Genomic DNA, 14,904 nt, shown 5'->3' with positions numbered 1-14,904 from the left:
TTATTCCGGTAGAAATATTTTTCGGATATTGATTGAACTTTTATTTGATTGGAAATTTCTTTCCATGGAGGGATTTCTTGTTGTTTCCAAAAGCGAGCGATACAGATTTTACATGCCAATAATATATTAACTAATAATATTTTATTGTATTTCGAAATTTGAGGTATATCTAAATGAAACAAGAAAATCTGTGGAGTAAGAATTATATTAATCCCAGTAGCTAAACAAAATAAAGAAATTACTTTTTCCTTAATTGGTTGCAGATAGTCGCATTCCCACCATATATGAAAGTGATTTCCAGTTGTTCTATAACATCGCCAACATAGATCAGTCGTATTATTAGATATTTTATTGAGTCTGGATGGAACCATATACCAACGATGCAGCAACTTATAATACTGCTCGTGAAGATTTAAGCAGTGAACTGCTTTCCTAGTATGTTGCCAAGCTTTGTACCAGTTTTGTATTGGAAACTCTTTCTGTAAATCTCTTTCCCACAGTAAGATTGTTTTAACTTTATCGGAGGATGAAGACGAATTTACTAATAATTTTAATATTTTGGATATCATATTTGTTTGAGGTGGTTTCAGAAAAAAGTCATCCCATTTATCTCGTTTTCTTAATAGATTTTTTAACAAAAAGTTTTTTATACGCAGATATGAAAATAGTTCTCTATTTGAGATATTATATCTAAATTGTATATCCAAGAATGGTATCACTTTTTGGTCCTCCATAATGTCGCCAATATTGGAGATTCCACAGCGAGTCCATTCATGGATATTCAAATCTTCTAGGTATATACAAAGAATTTCAATTGGGGAAGATTCAGATAGGGTTGAAGATAATCCATATGTTTTCCGAATTCTGTGTAAAGCTTTAAGTAGATCTTTCACTATAAAACTAGTTATACCCAATTTTTTAATTATATTCTTATCGAGCCAGATTAAATTAAATGGGTTTATTCCATTACATAAAAATTTCTCTATTTTATACCAACCTACATTATATTTATTTTTTAAGCCCCATGCTAAAATGTTTGAAATTTGTGTAGCATCCTGTAATCTATATAAGTCTGGGTAGCCTAGTCCTTCTTGGGAGGTACTCTTCCTCAAGATATTTTTTGGGATTCTGGGTTTCTTTGCTGCCCAGACAAATGAAGAAAATAGCTTATCAAAGGCTCTCAATATACATTTAGGAATCGTATATGGTATAGATCTAAATAAATATAAGATTTTTGGTAATAAATATGATTTAATGATATTAATTCGACCCATCCATGATAGTTCTAATTTCTTCCATTTGTTAGTTTGATATTTTAATTCCTCCAGTAGCGCATCAAAATTAAGTGAAATTATATCAAATATATTCTTAGTTATTTTAATACCCAGGTAGTCCACCGTTTTCTGAATTTTTATCGGATTAATTTTTTTAATGAAAAGTTGTTGTTGAGTTTCATTCAGGTTTAACGTAATCACTTGGGTTTTAGTTAAATTTATCTTATAATTAGAGAAAAACGAGTAGTTCTTTATCTGTTCTAAAAGAAAATGATATGACTTTGTAGGAGAAGACAATGTTAGTAATACGTCGTCTGCATAAAGTATTATTGTATGTTCCTGTGCACCAATTTTTATACCATGGATCTCATGTGACTTCCTTATAGATGCCGCAAACGGTTCGATGGATAAGGCATAGATAAGGGGTGCTAGAGGACAGCCCTGACGGGTACCATTACTGATAGAAAAAGGGTTTGATTCAAAGGCTACTCCTTTTATCATGGCCGTGGGGGTAGAATATAACGCCATGATTAGTTTTATAAATCTAGTGCCTAGACCAAATACTTGTAGAGTCTTTCTCATAAATTTCCAACTAAGCCTATCAAATGCTTTTTCTGCATCTAATGCAAACACAGCAGATGGGATTTTTTTCCGATCAATCTCTTCAAGTATATTAAAGACTCTGCGGGTATTATCTCCTCCTGACCTGCCTGATATGAATCCTGATTGATCCGAGTGTATAATATTTGGAATAATTTTTTGAAGTCTAAGAGCCAAAATCCTAGAGTACATTTTAACATCTAAATTTATTAAGGAGATTGGTCTGTAGCTAGTGACTATTGTTGGATCTTTCCCTGGTTTTAAAATTGGAGATATCGTGGCCAACAGCATTTCAGGTGGAAATTCACCGCAATCCCCTATTTCCTCAAAAAGTCTTTTAAGGATTGGTAATATAATTGATTCTAAGGTTCTAAAAAATAATGCTGAGAATCCATCGGGGCCTGGTGCTTTCCCCGATGGTAAACTACGTATGGCCTCTTCAATTTCGGTAAGGGAGAATGGTTGAGCTAATAAATCTGATTGATCCGGCATAATTTGTGGAAGATCTAAATCTGCTAGATAGGAGGATAATGAGAATTCTGAAATATTTAAATCCTCTAAATTATAGAGTGATTCATAGTAAAGTTTAAAGGCATCTCCTATCTGAGCTGGGGATAAGCAGGTTTTACCATTAAAATTTATTTGTTTTATTCTACAATTTTGATTTTGAGTCTTAAGCTTATTAGTTAAGTCTCGCGATATTCGGTTATTGCTACAATACCACCTTTGCTTTAATCGAGTCAGAGCGGCATCCGTTTTAATTTGAAGTTTTTCAATTATTTCTGTTCTAATAGAGTTTATTATATTTATTTTAACTTCGTTAGGATTAATCTTATTATCTCTTTCTGCTTTTGCTAAAGCAATATATAAATCAGTCAGCTTTTTCCCCCTTGTTTTTTTAATCCAAGAAGCTTTTTTAATTAAATGTCCTCTTAAGTAACATTTCATTGCGCACCATAATGTACCCACTGATGTCTCTCCCGTATCGTTTATTTCTAAAAATTGCTTGGCAAAATTGCGAAGCTCCTGCTTATTTGTTTCTAAGCTTAATATTTGTTCATCTAGGCGCCATCTAAATCGCTTCTTATAATGGGGATTATCTAATATTTGTATAAACACTGGTGCATGATCTGACCAAGTAATATTGCCGATCTTTGATGAAGAGCATCTATCCAGAGTTAGTCCTAACATAAAAAAAGTGTCTATTCGTGAATATGTTTTATGAGGAGCCGAATGAAAAGTGTAATCTGACTCTTCTGGGTGCATTGTCCGCCATACATCGTAAAGATTATGTTTAAATAGAGATGCTGTAAAAGCTTCAGCTCTTTTTTCTAATTTATCCTCATATAATTTCGTTTTCTTTGATGATTTCCTATCAATCTTTAGATCTTGAATACAATTTAGATCTCCAGCTATGATGATTAAACCCTTTGCTATCTTTTCCAAATCTTCCATTGAGTCGTTTATAAATTTAGAGGTACGCTCTGATGGGGCATAAAGCGCCATCAATGTGTAGGTAATATCATTTATCTTACAGATTAGAATTACCCGTCTGCCTTCTTTATCCGATTTATGGAAAATATACTCGAATTTAAGTTTTTGAGATATAATAATTGCTACCCCTCTTTTCTTTTTGTTAACCATAGAAGAAATATATATATATGGATATCTACGAAATTTCCATAGGGAGGATTGATGTTGTTTCCAATGAGTCTCTTGGATAAGTGCTACATCTATATTTTCTTTAAGTAAGAGCTCGTACAAAAAGGATCTTTTATAAGGTGAGTTTAACCCTTGCGTATTCAATGTCATTAAATTAAGAGTCATAGTTTTATTTCAAAAAGTCTTATCCGATCGACCTCAGAAAGGTCTATATTTAACTTATCGAAGTAGTACTCCCAGTAGGCGTTTTCTCCAGGTCTCAATGATAGGTCTATAGGGCACAACATAAACATAAACCATAAATCAAACATTACAATATACACAAAAAACATTAAAACATTCATACTATCTCCAACCTTCAGAAAAAGGTCGTTAATCGACCTGACTATGTGGAGAAAAAGTCCCTGTACCATCAGGGCGTTTAGGGGCGTGTACCAACTTTTTTTTAAAAGTAAGGAGAGAGAAAGAGAGAGAAAAAAAAATAAATAAAAAACAAAAAACAAAAAAAAAAACGTATATATATTTAGCTATACACATACACATATATATATATATTATATGTGGATTATACTTTACTTAGTTGAATAAAATAGTGGTCTATAAAGTGCACTTTAGATTTCATATTGTCTCATATTGTGTGTGTATAGTGGAAACTCCAACGAGCATATGAGAGAAAAAAAAAATAAAAAAAAAAAAATAAAAAATAAAAAATATATATATATATATATATTTTACTTATATTTACATAATAATATACTTAATTAAATAGTAATTAATAAAGTGATGTATCTAATTTCCATATTATATGGATCATTCTTCCAGTGTGATACAGTGCAGTATCAATTAGTGATTGTTAAATTATAAAATTATCCTTAATATTAATAATAATTTAATTAATTGACATTCCCAATAGTATCAATAATATAGTGTCTATTTACATAAAATTTGTGTATATATAATATATAACATGCCTGTAAGATAATTTTGTGTATAGAGTGATATTGTGTAAAAAAAAAAAAAAAAAAAAGAAGAACAAACTAATAATATGTAATATATAACATCAACTCTCCAGAATCGTGACAGAGGATTTTAGTTTAATAAGCCCCAGTTGTTTAACTTCATTTTCAGCTGTTCTGGGTCTAAGCAGGTATAAATTTTTTCTTTGTATGTAAATCGGATTTTTATAGGAAAACCCCATACATATGGTATATTATTTTCTCTTAAACATGCTGTATATTCAGCAAATTTCTTCCTATTCAGTCTTGTAGTTTGTGAAAGATCTGGAAAAGTAGTTAAGGAAGCAAACTTTTTATTTTTTTGTGGGTTCTTCCTCCATTCTTTAAGGAATTGATCTTTTATCGATAGATTAGAAAAAGTAACAATAATATCTCTTCCGATATCCTTTCGTTTTAGATTAAAAGGAATAGGAAGTCTATAGGCATTTTCAATTGGTAGCGGGCCAGAGTTTTTAAGATCTATATATGTTGCTAGAAATTCTTTCATATACTGTTCAAGGTAAGTTATTTCCTCTGGGACTCCTCTAATTCTCAAGTTTTTCCTTTTAGAGCTATCTTCTAAATCAGCCAGTTTATATTCCATTTTCTTAATCTCCGTATTTAAATTTCCATTTTGAATTTTTAAGTCTTTAACTGTTGATTGTAATAAGGAAATCTCTTCATTGTGGTGCAGGAGTGTTGATTTTAAAGTAGATATCTCTTCTTTATAGTCTCTAAGGTTGTTATCTAAATCGGACTTTATTTTCAGATATAGTGACTCCAGAGCCACTACTAGGTCTTTTTGAGATATATAGACTTGTTGAGGAAAATCTGTTTCTTCCAAACCATGATCTAACAAAGATTTATCCGGTGAGTCAGAAAGGCTTCTTTGGCTGCGAGGAGAATAAAAAGTACTAATAGATTGCGGTTTTTTGGATTTATTAATATTCTTTGATTTATCGCCTTTATCCATTTTGTCTATTCTCTCAGTCTTATCATTCTTAGGTGGCATAGTGAGTTATATCACTTCAATGATGGATTCTTCCGGCTTTTGTTTTAATGATAATACCAAATATAAGATATACCAGATTTCATTCAGTATTCTTACATTCTAAGATCGATCAGCATGTTCAAGTTATTAAGATTAATAGCTTATAATACATCAAAAAAAAGTCCAGCATAAAAAAACACAGAGAAATTAATATATAAAAAAAAAAAAATAAAAAAAAAATAATATGTTTTCCTATCAAATCATCAAATCTTCATATTCTTTATTTAGATATACTTGCTGTGCACTGGTGGGGCCTAGACCCATATGTTTGGTCTGCTATAGTCTGGTGTGGTGCCGCTATGCAGCTCTGCAGATCTTGTACCAGGTTTCTGGGCCTATCCTTGATAAAATCTCCCGCTTTGCGAGGCACGGATCACGATTCCCGGTATCCACTCCTCGAATTCCGGGTTCCGAGAGCTCAGGGGGTCCACCTCCTGATTCCCGAGGGGTCCTCTCCCGGGCTCTCAAAGTTCCGATGGTCCGTTCCCGGATCACGAGGCTCAGCTCCCGGGTATCGGTCTCCCAGATCCGGGGATCAGCTCCCAATCGGGTGGTCCCCGAGTTCAGTTGTCGGATCCCGCTATACGGGATGCTAACTCCGGGTAGGAGGACAGCAGGGCAGTTCCCGGGTCTCGGTTCGCGGGCATTCAGACGCTCAGGTAGGTAAACCCCCGCCAAACATGCAGCTCAAAGCCCGGGACACGCCCCTCGTAGACGCGTACGTCCTACGTCATTCGCATCATCCCCGACTTCACCTTTCTTCTTTTTAGGTGAAACAGGGAAACTGTTTTTGCTGCAAGTAATGTACTGATGGGCTTGCTGCATGTACTGCTCTAATTACACATGAAACCAAGAAAACACTTGAAAAGCACATGAAAAATCTGTGGAAAAGCATAAGGTCTATATAGTTTGTTTCCCTCCAATTTATTGCCAGCGTTAAGCACAAAATTATTGAAAAATTATAAATAAAGAAACTGGAGAATGCAGGCATCGATCCTGCTACCTCTCGTATGCTAAGCGAGCACTCTACCATTTGAGCTAATTCCCCTTGATAGTGTCCCTTGTTTTCGGTGAAACAGGGAAACAGTGTATTTGCTGCATGTAACGTACTGATGGGCTTGCTGAAACCAAGAAAACACTTGAAAAGCACATGAAAAATCTGTGGAAAATCATAAGGTCTATATAGTTTGTTTCCCTCCAATTTATTGCCAGCGTTAAGCACAAAATTATTGAAAAATTATAAAGTATAAATAAAGTAACTGGAGAATGCAGGCATCGATCCTGCTACCTCTCGCATGCTAAGCGAGCACTCTACCATTTGAGCTAATTCCCCTTCATAGCGTCACTTGTTTTCGGTGAAACAGGGAAACAGTGTATTTGCTGCATGTAATGTACTGATGGGCTTGCTGAAACCAAGAAAACACTTGAAAAGCACATGAAAAATCTGTGGAAAAGCATAAGGTCTATATAGTTTGTTTCCCTCCAATTTATTGCCAGCGTTAAGCACAAAATTATTGAAAATTTATAAAGTATAAATAAAGTAACTGGATAATGCAGGCATTGATCCTGCTACCTCTCGCATGCTAAGCGAGCCCTCTACCATCCGAGCTAATTCCCCTTGTAGTGTCCCTTGTTTTAGGTGAAACAGGGAAACAGTGTATTTGCTGCATGTAATGTACTGATGGGCTTGCTGAAACCAAGAAAACACTTGAAAAGCACATGAAAAATCTGTGGGAAAGCATAAGGTCTATATAGTTTGTTTCCCTCCAATTTATTGCCAGCGTTAAGCACAACATTATTGAAAATGTATAAAGTATAAATAATTAACTGGAGAATGCGGGCATCGATCCCGCTGCCTCTCGCATGCAAAGCAAGCGCTCTACCATTTGAGCTAATTCCCCTACATAACTTGCTACCTTTTAGGTGAAACAGGGAAACAGTGTATTTGCTGCAAGAAATGTACTGATGGGCTTGCTGCATGTACTGCTCTAATTACACTTGAAACCAAGAAAACACTGGAAAAGCACATGAAAAATCTGTGGGAAAGCATAAGGTCATCATGATGACCATTGTGATGATGTCATCATGATGATGTCATCATGAACCCATTATGATGTTGTCATGATGATGTCATCATAAACCCACTATGATGATGTCATCATGAACACATTGTGATGTCATCATGATGATGTCATCATAAACCCATTATGATGTCGTCATCATGAACCCATTATGATGTCGTCATCATGAACCCATTATGATGTCGTCATCATGAACCCATTATGATGTTGTCATCATGAACCCATTATGATGTTACCATGATGATGTCATCATGAACCCATTATGATGTCGTCATGACGATGTCATCATGAACCCATTATGATGTCGTCATGATGATGTCATCATGAACCCATTATGATGTCGTCATGATGTCATCATGAACCCATTATGATTATGTCATCATGAACCCTTTATAATGTCGTCATGATAATGTCATCATGAACCCATTATGATGTTGTCATGATGATGTCATCATGAACCCATTATGATGTTGTCATGATGATGTCATCATGAACCCATTATGATGTCATCATGATGTCATCATGAACCCATTATGATGATGTCATCATGAACCTATTATGATGGTTTCATGATGATGTCATCATGAACCCATTATGATGTCGTCGTGATGATGTGATCATGAACCCATTATGATGTCGTCATGATGATGTCATCATGAACCCATTATGATGTCGTCATGATGTCATCATGAACCCATTATGATTATGTCATCATGAACCCTTTATGATGTCGTCATGATAATGTCATCATGAACCCATTATGATGTCGTCATGATGATGTCATCATGAACCCATTATGATGTCGTCATGATGTCATCATGAACCCATTATGATTATGTCATCATGAACCCTTTATGATGTCCTCATGATGATGTCATCATGAACCCATTATGATGATGTCATCATGAACACATTGTGATGTCATCATGATGATGTCATCATAAACCCATTATGATGTTGTCATGATGATGTCATGATGAACCCATTATGATGTTGCCATGATGATGTCATCATGAACCCATTATGATGTCATGATGATGTCATCATGAACCCATTATGATGTCGTCATGATGATGTAATCATGAACCCTTTATGATGTCGTCATGATAATGTCATCATGAACCCATTATGATGTTGTCATGATGATGTCATCATGAACCCATTATGATGATGTCATTATGAACCCATTGTGATGATGTCACCACGAACCCATTATGATGTCGTCATGATGATGTCATCATGAACTAATTATGATGTCGTCATGATGATGTCATCATGAACCCATTATTATGTCATCATGCACCCATTATGATGTCATCATGACGGTGTCATCATGAACCCATTATGATGACGTCATGATGATGTCATCATGAACCCATTACGATGACATCATGATGATGTCTTCATTAACCCATTACGATGACATCATGATGATGTCATCATTAACCCATTATGATGATGTCATCATGAACCCATTATGATGTTGTCATGATGATATCATCATGAACCCATTATGATGTCATCATGATGATGTCATCATGAACCCATTGTGATGATGTCATCATGAACCCATTGTGATGTCATCGTGATGATGTCATCATGAACCCATTGTGATGTCATCATGATGCTAGCGCTCTACTATTTGAGCTAATTCCCCTACATAACTTTCTACCTTTTAGGTGAAACAGGGAAACAGTGTATTTGCTGCAAGTAATGTACTGATGGGCTTGCTGCATGTACTGCTCTAATTACACATGAAACCAAGAAAACACTTGAAAAGCACATGAAAAATCTGTGGAAAAGCATAAGGTCTATATAGTTTGTTTCCCTCCAATTTATTGCCAGCGTTAAGCACAAAATTATTGAAAAATTATAAATAAAGTAACTGGAGAATGCAGGCATCGATCCTGCTACCTCTCATATGCTAAGCGAGCACTCTACCAGTTGAGCTAATTCCCCTTGATAGTGTCCCTTGTTTTCGGTGAAACAGGGAAACAGTGTATTTGCTGCATGTAACGTACTGATGGGCTTGCTGAAACCAAGAAAACACTTGAAAAGCACATGAAAAATCTGTGGAAAAGCATAAGGTCTATATAGTTTGTTTCCCTCCAATTTATTGCCAGCGTTAAGCACAAAATTATTGAAAATTTATAAAGAAGTATAAATAAAGTAACTGGATAATGCAGGCATCGATCCTGCTAACTGTCGCATGCTAAGCGAGCACTCTACCATCTGAGCTAATTCCCCTTGATAGTGTCCCTTGGTTTAGGTGAAACAGGGAAACAGTGTATTTGCTGCATGTAATGTACTGATGGGCTTGCTGAAACCAAGAAAACACTTGAAAAGCACATGAAAAATCTGTGGGAAAGCATAAGGTCTATATAGTTTGTTTCCCTCCAATTTATTGCCAGCGTTAAGCACAAAATTATTGAAAATTTATAAAGTATAAATAAAGTAACTGGATAATGCAGGCATTGATCCTGCTACCTCTCGCATGCTAAGCGAGCCCTCTACCATCTGAGCTAATTCCCCTTGTAGTGTCCCTTGTTTTAGGTGAAACAGGGAAACAGTGTATTTGCTGCATGTAATGTACTGATGGGCTTGCTGAAACCAAGAAAACACTTGAAAAGCACATGAAAAATCTGTGGGAAAGCATAAGGTCTATATAGTTTGTTTCCCTCCAATTTATTGCCAGCGTTAAGCACAACATTATTGAAAATGTATAAAGTATAAATAATTAACTGGAGAATGCGGGCATCGATCCCGCTGCCTCTCGCACGCAAAGCAAGCGCTCTACCATTTGAGCTAATTCCCCTACAACACTTGCTACCTTTTAGGTGAAACAGGGAAACAGTGTATTTGCTGCAAGAAATGTACTGATGGGCTTGCTGCATGTACTGCTCTAATTACACTTGAAACCAAGAAAACACTGGAAAAGCACATGAAAAATCTGTGGGAAAGCATAAGGTCATCATGATGACCATTGTGATGATGTCATCATGATGATGTCATCATGAACCCATTATGATGTTGTCATGATGATGTCATCATAAACCCACTATGATGATGTCATCATGAACACATTGTGATGTCATCATGATGATGTCATCATAAACCCATTATGATGTCGTCATCATGAACCCATTATGATGTCGTCATCATGAACCCATTATGATGTCGTCATCATGAACCCATTATGATGTTGTCATCATGAACCCATTATGATGTTACCATGATGATGTCATCATGAACCCATTATGATGTCGTCATGACGATGTCATCATGAACCCATTATGATGTCGTCATGATGATGTCATCATGAACCCATTATGATGTCGTCATGATGTCATCATGAACCCATTATGATTATGTCATCATGAACCCTTTATAATGTCGTCATGATAATGTCATCATGAACCCATTATGATGTTGTCATGATGATGTCATCATGAACCCATTATGATGTTGTCATGATGATGTCATCATGAACCCATTATGATGTCATCATGATGTCATCATGAACCCATTATGATGATGTCATCATGAACCTATTATGATGGTTTCATGATGATGTCATCATGAACCCATTATGATGTCGTCGTGATGATGTGATCATGAACCCATTATGATGTCGTCATGATGATGTCATCATGAACCCATTATGATGTCGTCATGATGTCATCATGAACCCATTATGATTATGTCATCATGAACCCTTTATGATGTCGTCATGATAATGTCATCATGAACCCATTATGATGTCGTCATGATGATGTCATCATGAACCCATTATGATGTCGTCATGATGTCATCATGAACCCATTATGATTATGTCATCATGAACCCTTTATGATGTCCTCATGATGATGTCATCATGAACCCATTATGATGATGTCATCATGAACACATTGTGATGTCATCATGATGATGTCATCATAAACCCATTATGATGTTGTCATGATGATGTCATGATGAACCCATTATGATGTTGCCATGATGATGTCATCATGAACCCATTATGATGTCATGATGATGTCATCATGAACCCATTATGATGTCGTCATGATGATGTAATCATGAACCCTTTATGATGTCGTCATGATAATGTCATCATGAACCCATTATGATGTTGTCATGATGATGTCATCATGAACCCATTATGATGATGTCATTATGAACCCATTGTGATGATGTCACCACGAACCCATTATGATGTCGTCATGATGATGTCATCATGAACTAATTATGATGTCGTCATGATGATGTCATCATGAACCCATTATTATGTCATCATGCACCCATTATGATGTCATCATGACGGTGTCATCATGAACCCATTATGATGACGTCATGATGATGTCATCATGAACCCATTACGATGACATCATGATGATGTCTTCATTAACCCATTACGATGACATCATGATGATGTCATCATTAACCCATTATGATGATGTCATCATGAACCCATTATGATGTTGTCATGATGATATCATCATGAACCCATTATGATGTCATCATGATGATGTCATCATGAACCCATTGTGATGATGTCATCATGAACCCATTGTGATGTCATCGTGATGATGTCATCATGAACCCATTGTGATGTCATCATGATGCTAGCGCTCTACTATTTGAGCTAATTCCCCTACATAACTTTCTACCTTTTAGGTGAAACAGGGAAACAGTGTATTTGCTGCAAGTAATGTACTGATGGGCTTGCTGCATGTACTGCTCTAATTACACATGAAACCAAGAAAACACTTGAAAAGCACATGAAAAATCTGTGGAAAAGCATAAGGTCTATATAGTTTGTTTCCCTCCAATTTATTGCCAGCGTTAAGCACAAAATTATTGAAAAATTATAAATAAAGTAACTGGAGAATGCAGGCATCGATCCTGCTACCTCTCATATGCTAAGCGAGCACTCTACCAGTTGAGCTAATTCCCCTTGATAGTGTCCCTTGTTTTCGGTGAAACAGGGAAACAGTGTATTTGCTGCATGTAACGTACTGATGGGCTTGCTGAAACCAAGAAAACACTTGAAAAGCACATGAAAAATCTGTGGAAAAGCATAAGGTCTATATAGTTTGTTTCCCTCCAATTTATTGCCAGCGTTAAGCACAAAATTATTGAAAATTTATAAAGAAGTATAAATAAAGTAACTGGATAATGCAGGCATCGATCCTGCTAACTGTCGCATGCTAAGCGAGCACTCTACCATCTGAGCTAATTCCCCTTGATAGTGTCCCTTGGTTTAGGTGAAACAGGGAAACAGTGTATTTGCTGCATGTAATGTACTGATGGGCTTGCTGAAACCAAGAAAACACTTGAAAAGCACATGAAAAATCTGTGGGAAAGCATAAGGTCTATATAGTTTGTTTCCCTCCAATTTATTACCAGCGTTAAGCACAACATTATTGAAAATGTATAAAGTATAAATAATTAACTGGAGAATGCGGGCATCGATCCCGCTGCCTCTCGCATGCAAAGCGAGCGCTCTACCATTTGAGCTAATTGCCCTACATAACTTTCTACCTTTTAGGTGAAACAGGGAAACAGTGTATTTGCTGCAAGCAATGTACTGATGGGCTTGCTGCATGTACTGCTCTAATTACACTTGAAACCAAGAAAACACTGAAAAAGCACATGAAAAATCTGTGGGAAAGCCTAAGGTCATCATGATGACCATTGTGATGATGTCATCATGATGATGTCATCATGAACCCATTATGATGTCGTCATGATGATGTCATCATAAACCCACTATGATGATGTCATCATGAACACATTGTGATGTCATCATGATGATGTCATCATAAACCCATTATGATGTTGTCATCATGAACCCATTATGATGTCGTCATCATGAACCCATTATGATGTCGTCATCATGAACCCATTATGATGTCGTCATCATGAACCCATTATGATGTTACCATGATGATGTCATCATGAACCCATTATGATGTCGTCATGATGATGTCATCATGAACCCATTATGATGTCGTCATGATGATGTCATCATGAACCCATTATGATGTCGTCATGATGTCATCATGAACCCATTATGATTATGTTATCATGAACCCTTTATGATGTCGTCATGATAATGTCATCATGAACCCATTATGATGTTGTCATGATGATGTCATCATGAACCCATTATGATGTTGTCATGATGATGTCATCATGAACCCATTATGATGTCATCATGATGTCATCATGAACCCATTATGATGATGTCATCATGAACCTATTATGATGGTTTCATGATGATGTCATCATGAACCCATTGTGATGTCATCATGATGATGTCATCATGAACCCATTGTGATGTCATCATGAACACATTGTGATGTCATCATGATGATGTCATCATAAACCCATTATGATGTTGTCATGATGATGTCATCATGAACCCATTATGATGTTGTCATGATGATGTCATCATGAACCCATTATGATGTCATCATGATGTCATCATGAACCCATTATGATGATGTCATCATGAACCTATTATGATGGTTTCATGATGATGTCATCATGAACCCATTATGATGTCGTCGTGATGATGTGATCATGAACCCATTATGATGTCGTCATGATGATGTCATCATGAACCCATTATGATGTCGTCATGATGTCATCATGAACCCATTATGATTATGTCATCATGAACCCTTTATGATGTCGTCATGATAATGTCATCATGAACCCATTATGATGTCGTCATGATGATGTCATCATGAACCCATTATGATGTCGTCATGATGTCATCATGAACCCATTATGATTATGTCATCATGAACCCTTTATGATGTCCTCATGATGATGTCATCATGAACCCATTATGATGATGTCATCATGAACACATTGTGATGTCATCATGATGATGTCATCATAAACCCATTATGATGTTGTCATGATGATGTCATGATGAACCCATTATGATGTTGCCATGATGATGTCATCATGAACCCATTATGATGTCATGATGATGTCATCATGAACCCATTATGATGTCGTCATGATGATGTAATCATGAACCCTTTATGATGTCGTCATGATAATGTCATCATGAACCCATTATGATGTTGTCATGATGATGTCATCATGAACCCATTATGATGATGTCATTATGAACCCATTGTGATGATGTCACCACGAACCCATTATGATGTCGTCATGATGATGTCATCATGAACTAATTATGATGTCGTCATGATGATGTCATC

This window comes from Sceloporus occidentalis, unplaced genomic scaffold (assembly GCF_023333645.1).
Source record: "Sceloporus occidentalis isolate IW3139 unplaced genomic scaffold, rSceOcc1.0.p SCAF_300, whole genome shotgun sequence".
Classification (NCBI taxonomy): Eukaryota; Metazoa; Chordata; class Lepidosauria; order Squamata; family Phrynosomatidae; genus Sceloporus; species Sceloporus occidentalis.
Note: the sequence above shows the minus strand (reverse complement) of the source record.